The sequence below is a fragment of the Aethalodelphis obliquidens genome, unplaced genomic scaffold (assembly GCF_003676395.1).
Source record: "Aethalodelphis obliquidens isolate GAN/ISIS:26980383/991018 unplaced genomic scaffold, ASM367639v1 scaffold11, whole genome shotgun sequence".
Taxonomy (NCBI): domain Eukaryota; kingdom Metazoa; phylum Chordata; class Mammalia; order Artiodactyla; family Delphinidae; genus Aethalodelphis; species Aethalodelphis obliquidens.
The window spans coordinates 2,801,550-2,829,254 of record NW_020837955.1 but is presented as its reverse complement, the minus strand read 5'-3'; the positions used below and the strand labels follow the sequence as shown (position 1 = coordinate 2,829,254).

Here is a 27,705-nt window from a genome sequence, read left to right as displayed (position 1 = left end):
TCTCTCACTGTGGTAAGCAGAACCACGACCTCTCAGAGATGTCCGCGTCCTAATCCCAGAAACCTGTGAGTATGCTGTTACGTGGCAAAGAAGTTGCAGATGGAATTAATGTTGCTTATCAGCTGATCACAAAACAGGTAGATTATCCTGGGTTCTCCAAGTGGGTTGAATGTAAACACAAAGGTTTATAAAAATGGAAGGACAAATCAGAAGAGAGATGGCAGCATGAGAAAGAATTAATCTGTTGTTGTTGGCTTTAAAGATGGAAGAAGGGAGCCATGAACCAAGGAATATACATGGCTCTAGAGGCTGAAAAAGGCAAGGGAATGGATTAACCCCAGGAGCCTCCACAGGGAATACAGCCCTGCTTATACCTTGATTTTATCTCAGGAGGTATTGTGGGGACTAAACTGAAATCATGCCTACAAAGTGTTGAACACAGTATATAGGACATAGTAAGAAAATCCTTTTATTAACTTAAAACTTTGGGCATATTTAGTCTTCTTAAACCTCAAATTTAATGTGGTTAAATTAGGATAATTGTCCTTAGCTTCCCAGGTTTGTTGTGAGAATTAAGAAACAACGTTGTAAAGCAGGTATTAAGTTCTTGAAATGTAATAGGCCCTCAGCAGTTATTAGTAGAAGAGGTAAATGGCAAAAATTAAAGGCAGACCACACCAAGAGACAATGAGGATGAGGAGTTACAGAGAATGTTATAAACTGTTGGTGAGAATATAAATCAGTGCAAATACTGTGGTAAACGATTTCTCTTATAAAGCCAAGTTGTAACTTATAAACTTAGTAATTCAGCTTCTAACTATATACTCTGGAGAGTCTCTGGCATATGTGTTCCAGGGGATGTATGCAAAAATGTTTACAGTAGCAATTTTGTGTTAGAGGGAAAGCAGAAAAAATTGTCCACTGACAAGAAAACTGATAAATTGTGGCATAGTCTTAGAATTGAATACTATATAACCCCATAAAAAGTAATAAACTAGGGGCTTCCCTGGTGGCGCAGTGGTTGAGAGTCCACCTGCCGATGCAGGCGACACAGGTTCTTGCCCCGGTCCAGGAAGATCCCACGTGCCGTGGAGTGGCTGGGCCCGTGAGCCATGGCCACTGAGCCTGTGCGTCCGGAGCCTGTGATCTGCAATGGGAGAGGCCACAACAGTGAGAGGCCCGCGTACTGGAAAAAAAAAAAAAAAAAAAAAAAGTAATAAATGAATGCTTTGCATATGAACATAAATGAAGCCTAAAAATGTAGTGTTGAAAGTTATAAAAGTTTATGTGCAGTGAGATATGATTTACTTAAGACCACAAGTAATCAGAATAGCAAAATTGTATTTGTATATATATATATAATAAAAAAAATTATGAAAATCAAGAGAATGATTAAGACAAAATTCAAAATAGTATTTTAACTTTGGGGGCAAGAAGAAGGAAAGTATGGGTATTTGGAGACAATACAGCATTCATCAAAGCTTTGTTAACTTCTGATTCTAGCTAATTGGTAGGCGATTTCTTATACAAGACACAGAAAATACAAACCATACGAGACATAAAATCAGAAGCTGGATTTCACTGAAATTAAAAATTTCTGCTCATCAAAAGACACTATTAAAGTGAATAAGCAGGGCTTCCCTGGTGGCACAGTGGTTAAGAATCCACCTGCCAATGCAGGGGACATGGGTTTGAGCCCTGGTCTGGGAAGATCCCACATGCCATGGAGCAACTAAGCCCGTGGGCCACAACTACTGAAGCCCGTGCACCTAGAGCCCGTGCTCCACAACAAGAGAGGCCACCGCAATGAGAAACCCATGCACCGTAGCGAAGAGTGGCCCCCGCTCACCGCAACTGGAGAAAGCCCGTGCGCAGCAACGAAGACCCAACGCAGCCAAAAATAAATAAATAAAATAAATCTAAAAAAAAAATTGAAAAAAAAAAGTGAATAGGCAATTCACAGAATGGGAGAATATATTTTATATAACTGTATATCTTTATATCAATATTGTCATTGATATATATATAGATATATGATAAATAACTCATCATATATCTATAAAGGTAGAGGTACAAAGAATGACCTGTATTCAGAATACATAAAGAAATCTTAAGCATTAATAACAAAAATACAAACAATCCTATCAAAAAATGGGCAAAAGTGTTCAATAGACAATTCAACAAGAAGAGAAATAGGTGAAAATAAATACATGAAAAAGTATTATATATCATTAATCAAGTGGGGAAATAAAATTACAATTATAATGTAATATTGAAACACACCTCTTAGATTGGCTAAGATTTGAAAATCTAATACTAAACATTGATTAGAAAGTGTAGTAATTGGAACTGCCACGTATTGTTAGTGGGGATGTAAAATGGTATAACTGAAATATAGCTTGACCTCTTCTTAAAATGTTAAACATTTAGAAATTTCACTTCAATGCATTTACCCAAAGAAAATGAAAACATATGTTCATAAAATGACATACTAGAATGTTTATAACCACCCATAAAAGTCCCCAACTGGAGACAACCATGAGCAACTTGTGGTATAACTATGCAATGCTGTTCTTTTCATCAATTAAAAGAAACCAAGGACTAGTACACAGTGAACTGGATGAATCTCAAAATATGCTTAATAAAAGAAGCCAGACACAAAAGACTGCATTGTGTATAAGTCCATTTATACCAAGTTTCTAGAACAGGCAAAACTAATTATGGTGAAAGACATTTTTAAAGAGTGTCTTCCTGGAGATATTGAGAGGAGTGTCTGCGAAGGGCCACAGGGAATCTTCTGTGGTGATGGAACATTCTATATTTTAATAGAGCTAAGTGTTACAGTAGTGTATGCATTTGTCAAAACCCATCAATCTGTAACACTGAAAATAATGAGCATTTGTTTATTTCTAAATTATACCTCTAAAAGAAATTGTGAAAGAAAAAATCTTGCACTGGCCACCACTGTTTGTTCCCTGGTGCTTCTCTTCTGAATCTCATGTGACCGCATTGAATCTGAAAACTCAAAATGTATCTACGACCTAATTGATAACGGAGTCTCAAAAATGCGATCACAGGCATCAAAGGGAAGGTAAATTATACCAACTAACTGACAACTCACACCAGTGTATCCATTAACTTCTATGGACTAGGCAGGTTCTCAAAATCAAATGCTTACACTGCTGATATATTATGCTGAGGAAGTAGACAGCATGAGAGAAAGAACATAGGCTACATCTCAATAGGGTAGCAACTCAGACAGCTGCTGACATGCAAAGTTCAGGTCCAGAATAGCCAGATTCCTAGATTTTTCAATAAAAGCTAGAAATCTGGATATTTTTTTAAGTGCAATCTCCAAGTTCAAAAGTGAGCTCAAATATTTTTCAGTCATTTTCAAATCAAATAAAGTCCATCTATAACAAACTTAGATAAATGGAGCATTGCATTATAAGCAGGAAAATATATGGGAGTCATCTAATTTTATAAGTCATCTGAACTTTTACGTTCTCCTGCTACTGCAGATCAAGAAATGTCTGTTGAAGTTACGTCTTGGAGTTCTCACCCAAGAACCCACCCTCCTTTCTAAATTTAAAGTTTTGGTAACAAGACACATTAATTTTAGAACTTGGCACTGCAAGTGTTGGGAACTGCATGATAATGCATAGAGAGTAATAGAGAACTAAAAGTTTAAATTTGGTTTTCTATCCACTTCCTATCTACTCCTCTGAAACATTTTGTAGCATTTGTTCTTGCTCTGACCATCTAGCTTCAACCTCTGTGTAATTCCTCCTTAACCATCATCATATCTGAGGTGAAACCCTAAGTACATGCAAATTGCCCACTTTGTTCCCTCAGGTTTCCATTATAGAGCAGGAATTTAAAAAATATAAACACAGCTCTATTCAGTTAGTTTCCACTCCCGACATCTACTTATTTTATAGATTATTATTTGAGAAGAGAGTCAAAGATAAGCTATAATTCTCTCCTTTATTTGTCCAGGTCTTATTAGTGGAGGGATCTCCTTCATGGTATTCAATTGGACTATTAAGCTCTATGAGGGCAGAGACCAAGCCTATCTTGTTCACTGCTGTATCTTCAGCACCTAGAATAGTATCTGACCCTTAATAGACTCTCAAAAATATTTGTGAAAAGTTTGAGTCAATGAAAGAATGAGGACACAGAAACTGAAATTGGGCAAATGCTCATTTAATATGGTCTAAACAAGAAGTAGCATTAAAAACTTAACTATTCCTAGGAGAGTAAAGGAATTTTCACCTCTCATATTCTCATTTGCTGAGGATCTACTAAGTGCCAGACTCAGGGTTAGTTTCTTTAAAGTCATTGGCTCACAACAACATTAAACAAAGTAGGCGCTTTTACTCCCAATTTACAGATGAGGAATCTAATGTCCAGAAAAGTTACATAATAAGTTCCATTTCACATAGTTCATGGTGAGCCAGAATTCTAACCCTAGTCTGCCCAGCTCCAAAGCATATTGTGAGCTTAATGCCATCTTTATGTTAAAATAAACTCAATTTTCTTTAGATAAAGATGTCTTGGGGATGGGGCACATGTTTTCCCTAGTCATATATTCTGGCTGTATTTCATTTCCTTTATAAGGTTTAAACTCAGCTCTTTCACCAGGTTGTTCTTAATTCTGCCTTCCCTTTATAGAGTAACTGCCACCCCAGACTATCAGCTCAGTTTATCACCCAAGCAATAAACCTAAGAGGCTTCATTAACTCATCCTTCTCACACACACCTCATCAACTCCTGTCGAATCTATCTCCCTAATTAATCTGAAAATTACTCCATCTCTATTGCAGTGTTTCTGATGTGGATCTTAATTCTGTCTTAAATTCTTTCAGGAAGCATTTTTTGGTCTCCATAAATATAGCATCTTTTTCCTTCAATTAATTCTCCACTCTGACACAGAGTGTCCAAAGATGTAGATTACCATGAAGGAAGGTGCTTTAAAACCTTCATAGATCCTTATTGCCAAAAGGATAATGCTAAACTCCTTAGCAAGGAATAAAATGTTCTTCACCAAGTATAGGGGGCCTTTGTTTATAGTGTCACTGCAGCCACTCCTCATTTTACATGCTATCTACTCTGGCAAGCCTGAAATTCTTGATTAAATGAATGTGCCAAACTCTTATATACATTCCTGCCTTTGCTGCTACATTTATCTACCTAGAATGTCCTCCTCTTCCCCACCTTGTACTTCTCTCCCTTGCCTTGTTGGTTAAATTCTTCTCAAATTTCAAAGCTCAGATGTAATACTGCTTCTCCTTTGCAGCTCTCTTTGATTTCAACAGTCCAGTCAGAATCATGTACACTACCTGTTTTCCCACAGACTGTTTGAGTAATTCCATTAGAGATCCTGCCACATGGCATTATGAACTCTGTAACCGTTGTGAAAATCTCAAGGATGGAACTAGTACCTGGAACAGTGTCTGGCACAGAGGAGAAATTAGTCAATGTTAATATAATGAACTGAAGAGTTTCTGGGCTATGGAATAACATGAAACATGGTGTAAAATGTAATTTTCAGGAAGATTTTAAAAGGCTCTCATAAAAGTCCAAAATAAACACATGAAAAGATTTAATTTAACTTATCAATGAGGGTACACATGAGATGTTAAAATTGATTAAAAGGGCATTTGAAGAGCAAGATATTTCTAGGCGATTTAATAATAGAATGTTAGGATTGCTGGGTTACATACAAAAATGGAATGATCTATTCCACTGGACAGATATGATTTGCTTCCTACTGAGTAAAATTCTACAAGTTTACATGTAACTTCACTAGGTCTGAGAACATTAATCAACAGACTTAACAGTGGAATGGTTTTTACTTTCACTAAAGACTACCTATTATAAGATATTTTGGCACTAGATGGAAGTTATAACAGAAAAGTTAGATTCTGTGATTCTGATCTCTGTGAAATCTCACTAGCACATTTTTAGGCTATTCTCAAAAATATGGAAAACTTCCTCACTTTTGGCTACTTTCTCTTACCTTTCATTTAAATGCCATTAAATCTTCTAGTTAATAACTATTCACTATTTATCTACAGGATATAGAATAGTATACTAATCTTTCATAGTAGCACATTTAAAAAATAAATTGAATGACACTACAATTGCTAAGTGTCTAAGTAGGCCATCACATTGGGCCAACTATGGCCCAGGTTGGTACAAACCATTTTTTTTCTGGCTTATCACAACCATAAGAGTACAGCCAGGCCACAGGTCAGACCCAGTTCAAAAACATGGAATTTGGGGGTGGGGACCAAGCCATGGAATGGATATCCACTATATATCATGTCCAGGGTGAATTTGTGCAGAAAGACTATGGCATCTTCAGGTTAATAACTTTAACAAGTCCCTTGATCCTACAACCAAATGGATGTACACCTCAAGGCCATCCAGTGAGCAAATCTTTCTGACCTGCTCCACATCAGAGATAGAAAAATTTGGTGAGAAAGGAAAGAAAAATGATAAGAAACTAATGTTTTCATTCTAAGCATTCAACCATCTAAGTCCAACAATAAATTAATGACAAAAAATATTAATCTCCAATTTGAACACCAATGAATTGAAGCACCTAAGGATTTTTCATATCATAGAAGAAACTTGTATACTTTGCAATATTTCAAGAGCTCGAATGCCTCTTTTACTCACTGACATTAAAATTTCTTCTGGACTATGAACATTAACCAAAAATCAGCAAATAAATCAAGGAACAAATGAGAAGATAACAAGTTTAGCTATTCTTGGATATAATAAAATCAAATACTTAATTATCTGATTTAATAGAGAAGATCAATTACCAAATAAAGATTTGCATCACACAATTGTGCTTTGCCAAAGAGTTTACTACAGGCTACCTTTATTGTTTTTGCTCTTGTTAAGCAGCTTTACTGAGGCTTAGTTACATACAATAAGTTTGATAAATTTAATTATATAATTCTATAACAGATTCAATTATGTACCTACCATCACTGTCCTGACTTCAGTTACTAAAAAGTTCCCTCATGCTCCTTTGCAGTCATTTTCTGCCCCCTCTCCCTGACTTCTGGCAATAATGTACCAGTTTCTGCCTCCAAAACTTTTTTTTTCAGAATCATACAGTATAAAACATTTTGTGTTCTCTCACTTAGCATAATATCTCTGGCCTACAAAGTTTCTGATGGGAAATTTGCAATCATTTTTGTTGTTCTGTATGAAACACTTTTTCCTCAAGCACTTTTAATATTTTCTCTTTATCACCAGTATTCATCAATTTGATTATGACTTGAGATGATTTTCTTTGTATTTGTTTGCACGTGGTCTGTTGACCCTCTTGGATCTATGGGTTTACAGTTCTCATCAAATCTGAAAATCTTTTCAGCTATTATTTCTTCAAATATTTTTCCTCTTCCTCTTCTTCTAGGACTCCAGTTACATGAAAGCCTGACTGCTTAACACTATCCTCCTTAATATTATCCCACAGGTCACCCATGGTCTTTTAATTTATTTTTTCTGTCTTTTCTCTCTGTACCTGATTTTGGATAGTTTCTGTTACTATGCCTTCCAGTTCACTGATCCTTTTTTCTGTGATGTCTAATCTCATGTTTATTTTATCAGAGTTTAATTTTTTTTCTTTCAGTTAAATCTAGACATTCTATTTCAGTCTTTTTGTTGTCTTTATTTTTTCTCCTCATCAACACAAACTTTTCCTCTTTCTTCTTGAACATAGGGAGCATATTTTAAAAAGCTGTTTTTAATTAATGTCTTTGTCTATTAATGCCACAACCCATGTCACTTCTGGGTCTGTTTCTACTGATCAGTTATCCTCCTTGTCATGAGTTAAGTATCCCTGCTTATTTGAATGTTGGGCAATTTTTATTAGATGCCTGACATTGTGAATTTTATGTGGTTATGTGCTGGATTTTAATGTATTTCTTTAAATAGTGTTAGACTTTGCTCTGTCATGTGTTAAATTGAAATTGGTTGGATCCTTCTGTGGCTTGCTTTATTAGGACAGATTCTGACTAGCCTTTCAGTAGCTAATACAGCCATAATATTAAGGTAGCATATTTCTGAGGACTCTACCTGATGTCAAGTGTACACTGGAGTCTTTCTACTCTGGCTCGTGAGAATGCACACACATTCCACCCCTGAATGAGCTCCAGGAATTGCTTAGCCTATTGCTTTCTGCTGCTTCTTTCTCCAGATTGGAGTCATATGACTCCAGGGGACCCCTGCAGGTGTACAGAACATTCTCTCTATGCAGCCCCTTCCTCTCATGTACTCTGCCTCAGTCATTGTGGCTTCCCTTTTCAACCTACATCTGTCTCTTCAATTTATTGCTCTTACAAGGCTCTGCTCATGTTCTCCTCTCCATTTTGTGGCCTGAAAATTGCCTTCATGCCTTAAGCCAAAGTGAGCATAAACCTCACCTAGTTTTGTTTCATTTCACTCAAGGATCATGGTCCTGCACTTCCCATTGTTCAATGTCTGAAAACCAATGCTTTATGTATGTCTTCCCAATTTTCTATGTGTATAAGGTGGGACTATAAATATGGTCCCTGTGCTCCAAATGGCCAAAAAACATTTAAAAAATAAAATTTTATAGACAGAAATTTGAGTTATTTGTAAGCTTTCAACTTTTTTCCCAGATGTTTCTCCACATAAACACCATTACTATGGTCAACTTAATCTAGGGAGATCAAGTTGCCAGTACCTGGGGGAAAAGGGAACTGAGAGTTACTAATCAAGGGGCATAAAGTTTCAGTTAGGAAGGATGAATAAGCTGTTGAGATCTGCTGTACGACAGTGTACCTATAGTCAACAAGACTATCGTACACTTAAAAATTTGTTAAGAGAATAAATCTAATGTTAAATGTTCCTATGACAACAAAATACTTTTTTAAACAGTAAATTAAAGAGATTGAGTCATCCCACTGCTTTTCTTTTAAATCATCTATGCACCATTCCTTGCAGCCCCTGCTCTAACAGTTTCCCTCCTAATAAAACATCAGGTTCCTAACATAGCATCTGACATGATTATTTCTGCCATCCTATTTGGTATTTTGTAAGGAGTTTCACTCTTTCCGTACATTGCCACCTTCCACTTTGTGAGTGTGAATCATAATTACCCCCTTGACAACCTGTGAAACAGACAGTTATTACAAGTTTAATTTCAACTTACCTCCTGTGCACTTTTCTTTTCCGTGACACACTGACAGTTTCACAAAAATAGTTTCTGTGAAAAGTTATTTCTACTTAGAATAAAAAGTATTCTTAGTTCTTAACTAAAATTTCAGTTAAGTGCTCTGATCTCTGCCCCAAAAAATTCTCTGAGATCTCTGATTTTATTCCTTAGTCATTTTCAAGTATATTTGCAGAGATGACATTAATATATGAATTTATGTTATCAATGGGTACTGTATTTCTTACTTCTTAGTTTATGTCACTTATTTTTATTTTATTTTCTTCCAAATGACTTGGACCATATACATGTATGAATATAGGACTATTGCTATTTAAACCCACTCAGTTGATATCTTGATCCAATAGAGAAGCCAAAAGTCTGTGACCTTTATCCTTTCATATATGTACTTCTAGGACTTATGACTAATATTTGCTTACTTTTAAAGGCAAGGATATGATTACAAAGAAATGATAGATGACTTACTGTCTCCTTGAAGACAAAGGCTATTTTATCCAACTCTCTATATAGATTCAATGCCTGGAACACAGTTGGCCCTCAGTAAAAGTCTATGGAATTGCTTTTGTTAAACGATGCTTTAAATCAGGATTTCACAATACTGGCACTATTAATGTTTGCGCCTAGATAATGTATTGTTGTATGGAGCTGCCCTATCTGTGTGTTGTAGGATGATGAGTAACATCAGTGGCCTGTATTTATTTGAAACCAGTGGCATAGTACCTTCATTCACTCCCAATCTTAACCAAAAATGTCTCCAGACATGTCTCTTGTGGGGGAAAAAATTGCTGCAGTTTGAGAACTGCTATTCTAAATACCTTGATTAAGTCATGCTCTTGTATCCTATTCACTTCAGAATGTTCTAATGTATAAGTTTTCAGTATTTAAAGTTAGTAAGACACATTTAACAAGTGGATTTGCAATCAATATGATGGCTTTTATAGAATCATATATATATATATATATTCATGTAGACGACTTTTACAACTATTTTTTTTTAAAGAGCGTTTAGGAGAAAGAGAGACAATGAGAGAGAGATCCATTAGCCTACTTCTCTATAACATAGGCAAAAACAAAACAATGCAAGAGAAAACAAAACAGGAATGCAGGAAAACAAACAAAATAATGCAGGAAAGAAACAAAACAAAGAAACAAAAAAATTACCTTCAGCTCAAAGAAGTTAAGTGGTTTGCTAACAGCTATTCAGGTTTTTAGTCATCAAAAAAGGTTTAGAATACAGGCTTGCTGATTTGCAGTCTGGTACTATTCCTATCACCGCATTGCTTGCATACTCTCTGTCCTGTATAATTTGTAACAACAATAATAACAGCAATAAAGGCTAATGTTTATCAAGCTCTTACTATCTTCCAGGCAGTTTGTTACATAATTTAAACATATTTTCTCATTTAATTTCGACAGCAACTGTAGGAGATAGGTGAAATTATCACCTGCATTTTATAAATTAATAGATTAAATAAATGGTCGGTCCAATGTGACCAACCAGGTAAATGTTATTTAATTTACATTTAGAGGTCTTTAGAAGTACCCCCTACACCTGTATTTGTAGTATAATCACTGTCATACTTTTCCTAGTACATTTATTTATATCCTAATCAACTTTAGCCTGAAATATACATGTCCATCATCAGAACAAACCTTATTTCTTTTCAGAAAATTCTGCCTTCACCAGTAAATAACACAGTGTTGTGCATATTGATTCTTTTTAGGCCCTCCCAAATGTGAAGAACAGAGAATGGAAATTAATGGAAACTATCTCTGCTAAATGATTTTTAATGAACCCATTGATCCATATTCCCAGACACAGAGATTCACTTCAGTGTCACACAAGGTCTTTGTGATTCTAGCAGACAGCCATGACCTGTTTCAAAAAGTACTGATTCACATTTTATTTTACTTCACTCTAAAACACAAATAAGTTCTGCAAAAGTCATAATAAGTACAGCTAATATCCAGTAATGCTGGATTCATTTTGTGTGTTTTTTGTGTTTTTTTTTAATTTTTTTTATCTTTTGGCCTCACCGTGTGGCATGTGGGATCTTACTTCCCTGATCAGGGATCCAACCTGCGCCCCCTGCAGTGGAATCACGGAGTCTTAACCACTGGACCGCCTTGGAAGTCCCTGGATTCATTTCCTTTGGAATGTCTTTTCACATTCATTTGAAAGTCAAAGAAAACAGGCCATAGAAGCATCAGATTAGGAAGGATGCAATAACTCTTCTGTGTTAGTGGGGGTCATGATGCTGAATCATAGCTGCCATGCTGAAGGTGGTTCACAAGGCATCTCCTCTGAATATTAAGAAACATGGTCTCGTGGCCTAGACCTAACAATTAGAAAAAGATAATCCCTGGTGTTGGTATTGACTCCCTTCCCTTAATAAAAGCTGTTTATCATTTTCTACATGATAATCTCATGAATAATTCATTTACACACTACCCTTTCATATATCAAGCCATGGTCACGTTTGTTGCCTTTGTAATTTGTATTTTCACTGATGCCAAAAGAGCAAGCTAAAATGTTTGCCATACGCAATGTTTTCGAATTTCACATAAAATTTAATTTTCATGAATTACATTAAAAATGCTATTATGGCATTAGTAACGGCCCACAGTAGAGTATAACTAGGAAGGGAGCTGGAAAAAATTAGGCAGAAGAAACCATAGACTCATAGCAAGTGTATAGACCTTGGAAGTCAGTCTCCTCCACAGTACCAGAATCCCCTACATAATTCCTGTTTTAGTATTTCCAGCCGCCTGAAAGCTTCCAGTTCATTTACTTGTTGAAAGACCCTAATTGTTAGAGAAATCTTTCTTTAAGAAGTTTTTATCTTAAACAAGACACAAAATTCCATGTGCCTGTTTCCAGAGGATAGATTGCATCTGGGCAACTAAGAAGAGGAACAGGAACGTCTGCAAATTCCTACTTAATGCCCTTTTGTTTACAAATCTTATATGCACTACTTTTATGTTCCTGTATAAGGATAGGAAGGAACTTACATTTCAATGACACAAACAGACTAAATCTTAGAGCCCCTTGCAACTCTTGGATTGTATGAAACTGAATTTTGCTATCTATTTTCTTCCAAAACATAAGAATATTTTCATGAATAGAACTGTAGTTATTCACTAAAGATAAAGAAACTGAATTATAAAGAGATTGTGGCATACAGTCAACTTATTACACATAGTAATTGTGGAGTCAAGAAGTTAACTCCAAGTGAGGCAAGAAAGAGACCATGCTCAAGGCTGGGAAGGAAAACTACCCTCATTTCCTTTTTTTTTTTTTTTTTTCCTCTTTTCTTTTTCCTTTCCTTGAAATTCTTGCAGAAATGCCACCCAAAGAAAAGTTCCTGCCCCTTTGTATAGAATCTCATTGTAAAAAGTTGGCACACCCTATCCAAATGCAATGACAAGCATTGTAATGACTTCCAACTGCTATAATGTAGTAAAAGGAAAAAAGAAAAGAAAACTCTAGTTTTTCTCTTCATGTTTCTCTTGTTACAAGAGACTCTTATTTCTGTGCACATTTTGAATGGCAAATACATGCTGGAAGCTTTCGATTTCTCGTCATTCTCTCAGTGCTAAATAAGGCACAGATTTCTATTCTGCAAAGGTACAGTTTGACGTCTCTTTATTTAGAAACCAGGACAGCATTAAGACCAACATTTACTTCCTTGATATTAATGACAACTGCATGAAATTGTTTGTGCAAAAATTAAACTTACTCTCTCCTGCTGCTATTGCTTATATGACAAAACAGTGTTAGTTTAATAGAGTGAGATATGTTCTTTTTAAAAATTTTTATTGAAATATAGTTGATTTCCAATGTTGTGTTAGTTTCGGGTGTACAGCAAACTGATTCAGTTCTGTTCTTAACAAAAAGAACATCTCAGAAAACTGAATAATAAATATTTCTGTCTAATAAAACTATACTGATACCTAAAAGGCCTCCCATCTCTTACCACCCTGGAGATGATTAGATACTTGGCATTTGGGGTTCCCATTACCCAAAGAGGGTAATTGGAAAAACTGGATTTTTTATTATTGGAAAATATATCAAATATAAAGATAATAAAGCATTTTAACATGTCCAAACTATGAAAATCAACTCTGGTAAGTGCATTTCTTAATCCAAATTCTTAAATGTTTTTCATCTGTAATGTGTTTGATATGGTGGATTACAATGATTTATTTTTTAATGTTCAACAAGCCTTGCATAACTGGAATAAATACCACTTGATTATGAAGTATGTTTCTTTTTATACATTGTTGGATTCAAAATACTAATTTTTTTGAGGATTAGTATATCTTTGGTCATGAGAGATATAGGTTTGCAATTTTACTTTCTTTTAATAGTTTTTTGGTTCGTTTTGCTGTTAAGGAATGCTGGCCTCATAGAATGATTTAGGAAATAGTCCCTCTGCTCCTATTTCACTGAGAGATTGTGGAGAATTGGTAGCATTGTTTCCTTAAATGTTTGGTAAAACTCCTCATTGAAATCATCTGGACCTGGTGCTTTCTGTTTTGTTCTGGACCTGGTGCTTTCTGTTTTGTAAGATTATTAATTATTGGTTAAATTTCTTTAATAGATATATGCATATTCAAATCATCAATTCCTCTTTGTGTGAGGTTTTTTAAGTCTGTGTCTTTCAAGGAGTCGGTCTTTTGCATCTAATTTATAAAATATGTGTGCATAGAGTTGAAATATCTTTATTATCTTTTTAATGCCCATGAGATAAATAATGATAAACATTTTTCAAATTTCAATAGTATTGCCTGTAGCTTGACCTCTGGTAATGGGCTTTATGTGCTGGACTTTAATATCCTTGAGCTGGGCAAGTACACAAGTCTTTTTAAAAGAAACAGTTTACTTGCACAAAAATGATCAGTTTTAAAAGATGGTAAATGCTCTTAAGTGGGTTTTTTTTTGTGGAAGTTATACAAATGGTGAGAATTTGAATTGTTCCCTCTTATTATAGTATTAAAATTGTCTACTTAATTTTGCAAGTTATGTTCCTGCCCTGATTTTATATACTTGGATCTATCAATGAACATTATGATACTTTAAAAAAATATGTAATCTGTGTCTTCTCTCTCTCTTTAAATTTTTGTTTAGCCTTATTAGAGGCTAATTAATTTTACTTATCTTTTCAGAGATGCAGCTATTGGTTTGGTTGATTTTCTGTTTTTCTGTTTTCAATTTCATTGATTTCTGCTCTAATTTATATTATTTTTTTCTTATGCTAACTTTATGCTTAAATTGCTCTTCTTTCTCTGGTTTTCGAAGGGAAAAATGCATTTTGATGTTCTATTGTTAGTTGTATACATGTTAAGGACAGTTACGTCTTGACCCTTTTATCACTATGTAGCGTCTTCTTCATTTTCAATAATTTTCCTGTTGTAAAGTCTGATTGTCTGAAATTAATATAGCTATTCCTTCTTTCTTTTGAGTACTGTTAACATAGTATACTTTTCTCCATTCAGTACTTTTAAGCTACCATATCTATATATTTAAGTTGGGTTTCTTGTAGACAACACATAGTTAGGTCTTATTTTTTGTTTTGCTCTAACAATTTCTATCTTTTAACTGATGTTTAGATCATTCACATTTTAGGTGATTATTGGTATAATTGAATTAATATCTACTTTGTTTGTAACATTTTTTTATTCATGGCACATTATTTTTCCTTTCTCTGTTTCTGCCTTCTCTGCTTTCAAATGAACGTTTTATATGATTCCCATTTTTTCTGTGATCATATCAATTATACTTCTTTGGAATTTTGTTTAGTGTTTGCCATAAAGTTGCCATACATTTATAACTAATCTCAGTTCACATTAAATGATACTATATTACTTTGCTTGCAGTGTACATACCTTATAACAGAGTATTTCCTATTCCTCTCTCCTTTCTCTTATATCATTGATATCATTTATTTCACTTATCCATAAGCTACAATCATCCAATATATTGTTACTGTTATTACTTTAAACAGTTATCTTTTATATCAATTACAAAATATAAAAGATGATACTTTACTTTTATTTATTCCTTCTCTGATGTTCTCCCTTTCTTTACAGAGATCTAATTTTCTGACTTATATCATTTTACTTCTTTCTGAAGAACTTCTTTTAACATTTCTTGCAGGACAGGTTTCCTGACAGCGAATCCTCTCAGTTGTTCATCTGAGAACATTTTTATTTCCCTGGCTTTTCTCCAGTTTTCGGAGTGTTCTTGTGTATGGGTTATGTAAAGTTGCTCGGGATTTTTTTTTTATTTCAATGACTTATTTTTATTTCTAGAATTCCAAAAGAATTTACTTTAATTTCCCTTTTCCTCATTTCTTTCTCTTCTTTTTTTTTTCTTTCTTGTTCTTTTTTCTTCATCTTTTTTATAGTGTCTTGTTCTTTCTTTATATTTGTCTGTTCATTTTTATTCCTTAAAACATTTTAAATTTATGTATTCCTTGGTATTTTTCTGCAGATTATTTCCTCTAGTTTTTGTGATTGTTAACCTCATGATTATTGTGACAAGACCAACTACTGTGGGCACACTGGTAATTGGGGCTGGTTCCACCCCAGCTGGCTGCATGGCCCTGCCTTGTGAGATTGCTGCAGGTGCACTGGTGGGCAGGGCAGGCTCTTGGTGCAACTGGTTATGATGCCTGGCAGTGTGCAAGTGTTATGAGCCAGCTGGTGGGTAAGGCAGTCTCCCCAAATGACTGGCTATGTGGCCCAGCAGAGTGCTTCTGCTGCAGGCTTACTAGTGGGCAGGATAAGCCCCTGGTGCTAATAGGACAGAGGAAGGATTCCAAGATGGTGCTGTCCAGTGCCAGTATTATGGTGGTAGAACAAGATCCTAAAAATGGCTACCACCAGGGTCTCTGTCCCCATGGGGAGTTCTATCTGACACTTGCCTCTCTGGGAATCTATCTCTGAGATCAGAAAGTGACCCAGGAGCCTTTCAAACTGCTGCCTCTGTGCTAGGACTCAGAGTATGTGAGATTTGGGGCACATTCTTAAAAAGCAGAGTCCCTATTTCTTATAGCTCTCTGGCTGTCTCCGAAGGTAAGGCCCAGTGGTTTACAAAGCCAGACATTCTGGTCCTTCCTGGTGCAGGACCCCCAGGCTTGGGAGCTCGGTATGGAGCTTGGATGTCTCACTCTTTGGGGAGAACCTCTGTGGTTGTGTGATCCCTCTCTTTAATGGGTCACAAACCTGGTGGTGTGAGTCATGACTAGAACATATCTCCACCCCTCCTATCATCTCACTGTGGCTCCTTCTTTATCTTTAGTTGTAGAAAATCTTTTATGTCTTCAGGTTGTTCTCATAGATAGTTGCTTTGCAAGTAGTTGTAATTTTGTTCTGCCTGTGGGAGGAGGTGAGCTCAGAGTCTTCCTACTCCACCATCTTGATCCTGCCCACTCCTGTTTCTAGTTTATTTAAGTGAAGGATTATCTCTTTCTGGGGAGCTGCTCTATTCAGAGTCCCCAGCAAGGAATAAGTATTACCATTTAATTGGTGCTTTGATATGCTAATTAATGACTATTCTTTTATACTTTTAGAACAAAGACTCTATTCAATATGTTGTTAGCAGAGCTCCAGATAATGCCTGAATTCAAAAGTTACAAATGTATACTTCTTTTAAAATAATCCATACATTGTTCTTTTTTTTATTAATTCAGTTTAAACATTCCCATTAATCTGAATTAGTGAAATTTTGCCATGCACTATTGCTCTACTTACTCAGAGGTATGGCTTTGGGTAGCATATTAACCAGGAGAGAAGAAGTGTAATACTTATACAAATAGCTACCTACTACTTCTTTATATCGTACACTGAGTTTGGCACTTTAAATGTACTAACTATATAGCTTAATCCTCTTATGAACCCTATGACTCCACTTCTAATATATCCTCACTTTACAAAGACTCAGGTTAAGTGACGTGCCTAATGTCACTACCTTATAAAGGGCAGAGCTAGTATTCAAATGTAGCTCTGACTCCTGAGTGAAGATATTAAACACTGCATTCTGCGGATGTGAGACTTGAATGTGAAGAATAAGGAAAGATTTATAAGTGTTTCCAGGCTTCCAGTGTTTCCACTCCTTCCAGGCTCAGTAAACATGAGTATATGAAAAATATCTGGCATTTAATCAGTGTCTAGTAAATATGGGTAGGAGGGAGGAATTGAAAATGGGTGCCATGAAGAAAGTCTTAGAAGTCATGAATATGTTCATTATCCTGAACCTGGTGATGGCTTCACATGTTGAACTAATCAAATTGTACACTTTAAATACGTGCAGTTTGTTGTATGTAATTTCTACTTCCATAAAGCTGTTTTCTTAAAACTGTTTTTTTCAAAGAGGTGAACATCCCCATTATAAGATTCTTCATAATGAAATAATCTGAAGAATACATGGTCCTGACAATGTTGAACTTTACCTGAGCCTTGTGCTCCCAGAAAACAGTGATAGTTATGAAATCCTCTCACCCTTTTGTCTTCCAAAATGCCTCCACCTTTTGTGTTCTGTGAAGCAGCCAACCTCAAAGGGCCACCCCGTCTTGCATGTTCCAAGAAAATATCATCCCCTCCATTCCTCAGGACTCCCATAAGCCTCATGGATGAATCCCTTGTTTACCTGCCTCTATAAAACCTTCCTTTCCTTTTCTTTGAGGTGTTCCTCATTAATGAGCATTCTCCACATTGCAATAGCCTGAATAACATCATCTTAATTGTCTAGTGCATTTTGTCTTTCTCAGTGTCCAGATAAGTTCACAGTGGCTTAAATACACCATATGTAATTCTGATATAATACTGTGACTGGGTGGAGGCAGATACTGACTTAGCTTCAGGACAGAGTAGTATCAGGGCTCTGGGCAATTGTTAATTGTTTATATGTCCCTCTGAGGTCCTTCTCTCTGTATTTTCAGACATTGATAGAAATAATTTTTTAATTTATAGAGGTCAATGTCCTCTCGTCATTTTTCTTTTTATCATTCATCTTTTCTCACAGCGCCTGTGCACTATGTTGAGAGGAGAAATGAAAACAGGAGTAGAAAATCCAGTCTGCCTAATGTTCTCTCTTTTATGTGGGTGAGTTTGAGGAAAAAGCTAAATGGCTGAGCATTAGTTGTGCTAGTTTTGTTGCACTCATGTCTGTAAGTCATTTAGTCCAACTACCAAAGAGACAGACTGAGATATGTTACTTTGTAGGAGGAGAACTAAAATAGCAAGTTTGAGATGGGAGTAATAACTGCTTGCTTGTAGCTTGGTCTGTTAAGCTGAGCTGAGATCCTCTTGTACAAGAGACATCATTTCAGGTCAGAGTAGTCCCCAATGTCCTTTTAGGAGAAGAATACAATGTACCTCTTTTTTCAAAAAGTTATCTCTGGTCCTTCCTCTGTGGCAAGAGTAAATTCCCTGGGACAGCCCATGTATAGTCTGTCATTAATTTGGTTTGAAACTTCTACTCACAAATAGGCTTAAAGACATTTTATTTACTGCCCTGAAACAAGAATATTAGTGTTATAAAATGTTACCTCTAATAAAACCACATCATTTTCTCTTAATAATTATAGCTTTGGGCACCAAAGACAACCAGCAGTAATTATTGCAACTCTCTTAGCTGTAAGCAGCAATTTCAATTTTGTGCTGTGGTTGACCCTGATTTAGAATTGACATATAACTATGAACAAACCATGCTCAGCAGGGTGAATCCAAAATCAGACTTCTTCCTAAGACAACTTCTTCTAGTGAAGTACAGACTAATGTAAGAAATTATAGATGATTTACAGTCCCAACTGTAAACAATGAGAAGTGAAAGGTGAGAGTCACTGAAGTCCATCACTCCAAATCAATAATCTTTTTAATGTGCTCTTGGAATAAACAATCAAATCAGAAATAACTAAATGTATATATTAAAATAAGGTGATTTGGCATGAGCACAAATACCATGAATACAGAATAGAAATGCTGAATATTTACAAACCATATAAGTTGTTTTTTAAAATAATGAGCAATTGCGTAAATAATTACAAAACTACTGCAGAGCTATATGACATACTGGGTGCTGAGAATTTAAAAATTAAATTTAAAACCACACTAAATCGCCTTGCTTTCACATACTTTCTAATTCCAAGGCACTATAGAATCTGTAGAAAAAGAAAAACCTAATAATTTGGCCCACTTTGAATATCACAAAGTATGACATCTACCAGTGATACATAAATAAATATTTTTTATTATTTAATTTTTATTATTTTATCATTTTATTTTTAATAAATTAAAAATAAATAGAAGAAAAATGTATTTTCATCTTGATATAAAACAAATAGCAAGAGAGTAATAAAAAAAAAAAAGCAATTAGAGGGCTTCCCTGGTGGTGCAGTGGTTGAGAGTACGCCTGCCGATGCAGGGGACACGGATTCGTGCTCCGGTCCAGGAAGATCCCACATGCCGCGGAGCGGCTAGGCCCATGAGCCATGGCTGGTGAGCCTGCGTGTCCGGAGCCTGTGCTCCGCAACGGGAGAGGCCCCAACAGTGAGAGGCCCGCGTACTGAAAAAGAAAAAGAAAAAAAAAAGCAATTACAATGTCAAAAAAACCCAACAAATACAGGGTGGCTCTATTTTTGGTTCTAAGTAACAGAACCTTAAATATGTCCCATATACCGGGACTTCCACAAAAACAAGCCCTGATTCTGGTTTTGCTGATGTATACACAGATTTGATATGACCTTTGTGAATGTGATTCTCATGTGGTTGTCACTGTTTTCTATTATAAACAGATTAATTGGTGACATTAGCAACTTTTGAATTTTTTTCTCTAAATTATAATATATTCAACTGGGCCGACCAGTCTATCTGAAGGCTGACTCACATTCTTTACAAGTAAACTTTTAAGCATATTTTTAATGTTTGTTTTATTTTATTTTATTTTATTTAGAATTTGACAAATTTATTGGTATTTTAGTAAAGACATTCATCTCAGTCGTTTCTCCCATCTTGACCTTAAGTTAATATTTCATTTGAGTCAAGAAAAGAAAATGTAGAAGAGGGAAGTTTTTTCAACATAAACCCTAAAATAAACAAAAATGGAAAGTTTGCCTATGTTAAAGCAAGTTAAATTCATGTATCTTGATATAATTAAATCATGTAAGTAAGAACTAATAGTTCTATATGCATTTCCATTGTTTTACTTGGGGCTTACTCCAAACTCAAATGCAAGTGAACAAAGTATTAGGAATATATACAGGCTGCTTCTCTGGAATTATTACCTATTAAAAGAGTTCAGCGAGTAGGTACCACCAATCAGTCTGAAGCTGCCCCCAAACCTAACATTGTAGGAGTTTTCAAGGTAATCATTATACTATATGTTTCTTTTATGTGTGACTATGCTTTTAAAGATGTCTTTAACTGTCACGTTAAAAAAGAATTCATATACGAGACAAAAATACAAAATAAACACAATCCTACAACACGTAGATTAACAAACTATATGTGGTCAAAGATTCCATAAAATATGTTTAAAGATGCATTTTCTTTCCTTTTATTTTCAGTATCTAAAATGTGCTTTTGAGAGTTCACTGGTTAATATGTATACAGTTAAAATAAACCATATTACTGTGCTAAATAAGAATTCCTATAATAAGTGCAAATCAAATTGGATTTCACAAGTTAGTAACATAAATACTTTTATAAAGTTACAGAAAGTGCATCTTTCTTATTTTCCATCCTCATACAGTGTTGCCTTTGTGTGTGTGTGTGTGTTTATACCCTTTAAAAAATAAGAGCAGCCAAATATTTAACTATCATGTCCATTTAAACTTTTGGTGGTGGTTTGTTATTTTAAAAAAAACAGCTTCCTTATGATTTGCCTCCAGATCTGGTGGAAATGCTTACAGGAACTAGCTAATAACAAAAATCAAGAGAAGCACATTCAAAATATTGGTTTACTTTGGCAGCAAATGGTTGTTCTTTGAAGAGTAATGAAGGTAGCCAAGACCCTCTCAAGTGAAGTGGGCTATTTTAAATACTCAACAGTTTACATAAAAATTTTAAATGTTGTTTTTAAAGAGCTAAGCATCTGTATCCACTGATAGCAATGCAATAATTAGCTTATGATGATTTGAAACAAAAAATGCCCATTAGGGGGGAAAAAAAAGCTGTATTTTAATTTTATCTAACTTACTTTCTCAGTTAATAGTCCAGTAACATTTTTCTCCCAATACAATACTCCCTTCTCTATAAGGCTGTTCCTGGGAGCCAGACAGTTTAGGTAAATAAGGGAGTTAAGCTAGAGAGTAATTGCCTACAGTTTATATAGACAACTTTTTGCTTCCCTCTTAATGTGTTAACAGTTGCATGTAGTAAAATATGCAATTCTTAGAAAGGTACCATTCATTTCTGATTTTTTTATTATCTATAAGCTTTGGAAAGTAATCACATGAAACTACAAAATTAGTAAATGTCTTGAAATCTGTATATAAAACATAAATTACCTCTAATTTCAAATTCTCATTTATTAGTGTACCACTCAATCTTTAAAAAAAAGAAAAGAAAAGAAAAAACGGTGGCTTCAAAAATAGTCTTATACCATTCTTTAAAAAAGAGGAAGCTGTTCCTTTTAACTTTACACCCACTCCACACCCCAGTTTCCAAACACATCATTTAATTGTCTTGGTCATGAACATTTCCAAGATGAGATTTTATATTTCACTTCCATAGCTTCTGGTTATCAGAAAACCCATGTTTTCCTTTATTGAAGGAATTTGGTCCTGCTGATGTTGGTGTATCCCTTCCAGTAGTCTTCATCCTCATCTTTGCTTCTGGAGGCATTTACTCTGGTTCACTATCCTCATCTTCCTTAAAAGCTGCTACTGCTGAAAGGGCTTTTGGAGCAAGAGTTGGAACGGTTTCTTTAGGCTTACTTGAGACAAGTTTGATGGATATGGCTGAGGCTTTCTTTGTTGTCTGACTACCTGTGGCAAATCCAAACTTGGAGATCTTTGGAGGCTTTGTTGGGAGGTCTGCAGCTTCTTCAGCGGATCGCTTCTCAGCGCTGCGACTGGAATTTCCCCCTCCATTACTGGAAGAAACAGTCTTAGTTTTCACGGGTTTTTCTGCTCCTTCTTCAGGTCCTCCGGCGGTTCCAGTCTGCTGCAGCTTCTCAGGCTTCTCCTCTCCAGCCTTCCCGTCCACCATTTTCCCCCTGCGGCTTCCAAATTTTTAGCGTTTTAATAGAAATTTTACGAAGCTAAATGTTTCTGTCTCTAAGATGATCTTTGATACTTCAATGAGCAAAAGCATCTTCCTCTTTCATCTTGGCCATTCTCCTTCTCCAAACGTTCCTCATGTCTTATATAGAGAATAATGCAGTGGTTATGAGACCAAGCTATCAAGCCAGACTACCTGATTTTGAATCTTACCTCCAAAACAATAACGGGTATTGACCCAAACTATTAATAATAATGATAACTAACATTTATTTAAAACTTACTGTTTTATTTAATTCTTACAACTCTATGAGATTAGTACTCTCATTACTCCCATCTATACATGGAAATGGAATTCCCATCTGCAAATGAGGCCCAAAATAGCTAAGTAGATGGCCTGAAATCACTCAACTAACAAGTAGCCAACTAAGGATTTGACTCAGATTTATTGGATTTCAAACCTATTTCCTTAGCCAGCCTTTTTGTATGAATAAAGGAGAAGTGGATCTCATAAATCTGCCTGAATGACAAGACAGTGTATATGTTGTCCCAAGTGCATGCAGAGAAAGGTAGTTGTGTACAATCAAATTTGTTTTTTTGAGAAATAGAGCTTTCTACATTTCCTTTTTTAATACAAATCAACTCTGAAAGTAGGGTGTTAAATATTGAATTTAGGCCTTTGGTAACAAGGATAGAATATACCCTTGAAGAAAAACACATTTTCCTTAATTGTGACTTTCTGAAATTCTCCTGAGTATTTTATAAAACATCTAAATATCAGGACAGCTGTTAATTAATTTCCTGGAGGTAAATTATTGACTGCAAAACGTTGCTCTGTAGAACCTGGCCTATTAACGAGATTCTTACTGGAACATCCTTTCAATTGTCTTATTACTATGGCAAGGTCAGCAACTGCAGCCCCTTCTAGCTTCTGATATTTTCCCTTACTCCAAACCATGTATGTTGTTCTAGGAGAGATGTTCCTTGAGACTAGTTGATAGGTAGTGGCTGAATGTTAGAGACAGGTCCTCCCAAGGGTGTTAAGCAAGGAGCATCAGGAGATGCGGCCTTTTCCGCCCTCATCATTATTCTTCTGTGAAAATTCTTGTTTCTGGCCAGTGTTTCTCTCCTCCCTCTTCTCTCTTCCACTCTGTGGAACAGAAGAAAGTCTCATAGTTTTTCCCCAACCAAGTCATCTCTGAACTAAACACCCACAGTGTATTGTACATTTTATGTACAAAAATATAAAAATGAGGAAATAAAGCTTCTCTCTCTATGTCTTCCCACATTTATGATTGGCCTTTTATATTCTGTACATCTTGGCAATCATAAATCTGTGGGTTTCTAAAGACCCAAAGATCAGTTAGCACGTAAAAAGAAAAACAGACTTCACATTTACTGATTTTTTTATCACAAAGATGAACCCAAGTTCTAAGTTAAAGCAGCAGAGCTGGGTCTTGCAGAAAGAAGGGGGGAAGGAAATGAAAGTCAAGCTGGGGGACCTCTGACTGAGGAGGCCAGTGCTGGGGGGTGAGTAATCTGCAGGAGTGATTGGAGAAAAGGGGAGAAATAACCTCCTTTCTTCCTCCCCACCATACTTTCAAACTACATTTCACTGAAAATTAGGAACAGATACACAGTGCTGTGTTTGTGGGCACTATTTGATCCCCTGAGTTACCACTAGCCTGATCTTTGCCCTGAAGTCTGTTCACACTTAAAGGACACACATACATAAAGAACTGTGGCATAATCTGAATTTTTTTCATTCCATGTCAAGACTAGGTTCAGGACACTACCTGGTAGATTCAACAGTAACCACCTCAGGTGAACAAGCCTTTTTTGATTTCCTTTTACTTTTAAATGGACAATTTTTTTTTTAAGTTAGATTCCTAGTGTTTGACGTAGTGCCTGCTGTTTCAATCCCAAATATGAGAGAGTTGGTTGCTGGTTCAAAAGACAGAAAAGTCCAATTCTGAACTATAGAGACCACCGCATGAGAGAACACAGGTCAGCCCCATAAGACCAGCAAGGTTTTCTATATGTCATACTCCCTAAGATCTTGTCCAGGTCCAGTAATTCTGATGCAATAATATCATTGACCTGATTCATAAGGACATTTCTTTATTATTCCTTGCTCATAATAGGTTTGCCATAAAGTTTGCTATTTTGAATTGACTTTATCAAATTGCAATCATCAAGTAGATAATTGTTCCCAAGCTTAAGCAGAATGATTTGAAAATTTAATAAGAAACATAAATTTCAAAATTAGAAATGCCAATATTCATAGGACGTTTGAGTTTAAGGAGGCCAAGAGACCATTTAGTCCAATACCTACACACAAAATGAAGGTCTCAGATCTATTGAACCTCTGTCTCTTAAATCTGAATTCTCACAATTTCTTTATGTAAATAATCTAACACATTTGAAAATTGTTATTATAGCACTATTTTCATGTACTCTCAAAAATACTTCAATCTTATTTGCAATGAAGATTTGCCCTTGTGGTAGAAAATGTATTTTAATACAGTAATAAGCAGCTGGGTACCCGGTCTAGCTTATTAATAAATAAGTTATTTCAATAAATCTTTGCCCACACTGTCTGATTTATCAACTTCTTTATTTTGCTAGCAGTACAGAACAGTGAAAACAAAGAAGAGAAAAGAAGGAACACAGTAACCTTGTCATTTAGCCCTTCTAAAATATCTTTCCCATATGATGGCATTAGAAGAACAGGTTCTACAATGTAGAAAATAATGAAGTGATATAATAAAGATTCTAAATAGTTGGAGAAATTTTGCAGATAATTTTCCCTAAATGCAAAATATGGGAAAGGTTTATTAGTAAAAAGTGGGGAAGTCAGTGGTGAAATAGAGACGATAAGTGACATGGTTTAGCAAGCTACTTCACTTCTGGAATCCTGCAGAACTCAATTAAAATGCAACTGCAGTTATAAATGACATGCTTTACTAATGTGCTTCCAATAAATGATATTTCTAATGCACCTAGTATAATCATTGAAAGAGAAACCTTAAATTAGAAGGAATTGTTTTGTCTGTCAGTGTATCATTATTACCACCTCCCTTTGCCTGGGTAGAACATATATGGTATTACTTGTTAAGTGGGGAAGTCTTTGAAAATAAACATTTATAAAGTAGTTACTAGAACAATTATAGTAAATGACTCACTAGAAACCCTTACAGTACCAGCACCGTCATTCTTGAGAAATTGCCAAGAAAATTAATTTTATGTATATGCCAAGATATAATGAAATAGTTACATTATAATACAAAATAATCCATAATAATAAAAACTTATTACAAAATATTTGCCTCATCAGCTTCTGCCTTGACATAACAAGTTGTTTCTTATAAGCATTAAAATTACAAACGTACATCAGGCAAAATTAGATTATATTGATTTTTGTCAATAAATTCAGTATTGGAATCCTAATGTCTGCTCAGTTAGAAACAATTTTATATTGATTATTAACTCATTTGGAAAGGGAAACAAGGTTATAAAGGGATTGATCCAAATAGATGCTATTTTTTAAGAAAATTATCAGCTGATAATCACTGTGATGTATTGCAATTTATTATTAGAAAACTTTAATGATTGAAAACTTTTGTGTGGAAAAAATCACTTCCTACAGAATGAATCTCTCCCCCCTCCCCCGACTACCGTCAAGAAAAAGTGGAAAGAGAAAATAAAAGCTGAAATTTATTGTTATACAATTTTCCTGCTAACACTTCGTAACAGTGAGAAAATTAGTTCTGTAAGAGCTTTGTTACATGGAGTTATCCACTGGTTACACACAAAAAATTTGCTGTCAATGAATGAATGAATGGGTATTAAGCTTCTCAGGCATATGTTGCTTATTGATTGGCATTCTACACTAAAGATATTTCCTTTTCCCATATTTGTTTACTTATTATTTTATTATATTTACAATGGACTTGTGTATTCCTATTTTATTCAGTGTTGTGTATTGTGATAATGTCATTATTTGTTTTGATGCTCTAATTATACTATATTTGGCCAATGTGAACCATTTCAAGATGGCATCTTTCTGATATGTCTCCATCATATTTTTAGTATGTTCTTAATATCTACCACAAGATATTCCAAGTTCACCTTGTACTTGTAAAGTTTGAACATTTCTCCAAGGAGACCTGATTTCATTTGGTAGAGCGTGGTATTTGGAAACTAAGATCTTGGAACTAATTATGCTTCTTACTCAACTCTAAAATGAAAATGACAACACTTACTCTACCATACCCTTTCTAACCACTACAGCATCCTCCAACTTGTTTTCCTGCTTGCTTTCTCTCTTTCACTCTATACCAATCCAGTTATTCTTATAAGCCTGAGGCAGCTTTTAAAAAAGTATATCAGATCATTTCATTCATCTTCTTACACTCTCTAAGGTCTTCATTTTGCATTTTTAATTAAAAAAGAAGAGAGGAAGAAAGCAAGTAAGCTAGCTAGCTATCTTGCAAGACCCAACTTGAGTTGTCCTGTTCCTGCCTCTTTGACTTTTATATTGTATCATCCCCCCCTCCACCCCATAACTGTATTCCAATCACAATGACCTTCCCTCTTTTCTTCAAAGACTCCAGATTCATTCCTGTCCCCACACCCTTTGCCCTTGCTGCTCCCTCTGTCTAGATTGATCTTCCTCAAATTTTCTCCAAGTCAGCCTTTTTCATTATTGGGGTCTTAGCTTCAAACTCAGTTCTTCAGAGAAGCCCTCCCCATTCCACTTATTTAACGCCGAGAAGCTAATATGAAACAAACACACACACACCACTATTTCTCATGAATATAGACACAAAATTTCTAAATAAAATATTAGCAAATTTAATCCAATAATATAGAAAAAGGAGTTATGCACCATGACCAAGTGGGATTTATTTCATGTACATGAAGCTGATTAAACCTTTCAAAACCAATCAATGTACTTCATCAAATCAACAGATTAAAAGAGAAAAACCATATCATCATATCAATTGATGCAGAAAAATAAATCTTAACAAAATTCAATACCCATTCACAATAAAAACTTTCAGCAAATGAGAAATAATAGAGGACTTCCTCAACTTGATAAAAAGCATCTGAAAAAAAACTACAGTTAACAAAAATAACTGTAAGAGACAATATTTTCTCTGTAAGACTGAGAATATGGCAAGGACTTCTATCACCACTCTTATTCAACATAATATTGGATGTGCTAGCCACTACAACAAGGCAAAAAAAAAATAA

At 35.2% G+C, this 27,705-nt stretch overlaps 1 long non-coding RNA gene and 1 pseudogene across 2 annotated transcripts in view; one reads left to right on the top strand and one right to left on the bottom strand.

Moving 5' to 3' along the window:
- LOC113623138 (uncharacterized) overlaps positions 1–27,705 on the top strand; it is a 212,334-nt gene that overhangs the window by 165,999 nt on the left and 18,630 nt on the right. The window lies entirely within an intron of this gene.
- LOC113623135 (PEST proteolytic signal-containing nuclear protein pseudogene) lies at positions 21,600–22,436 on the bottom strand (annotated as a pseudogene).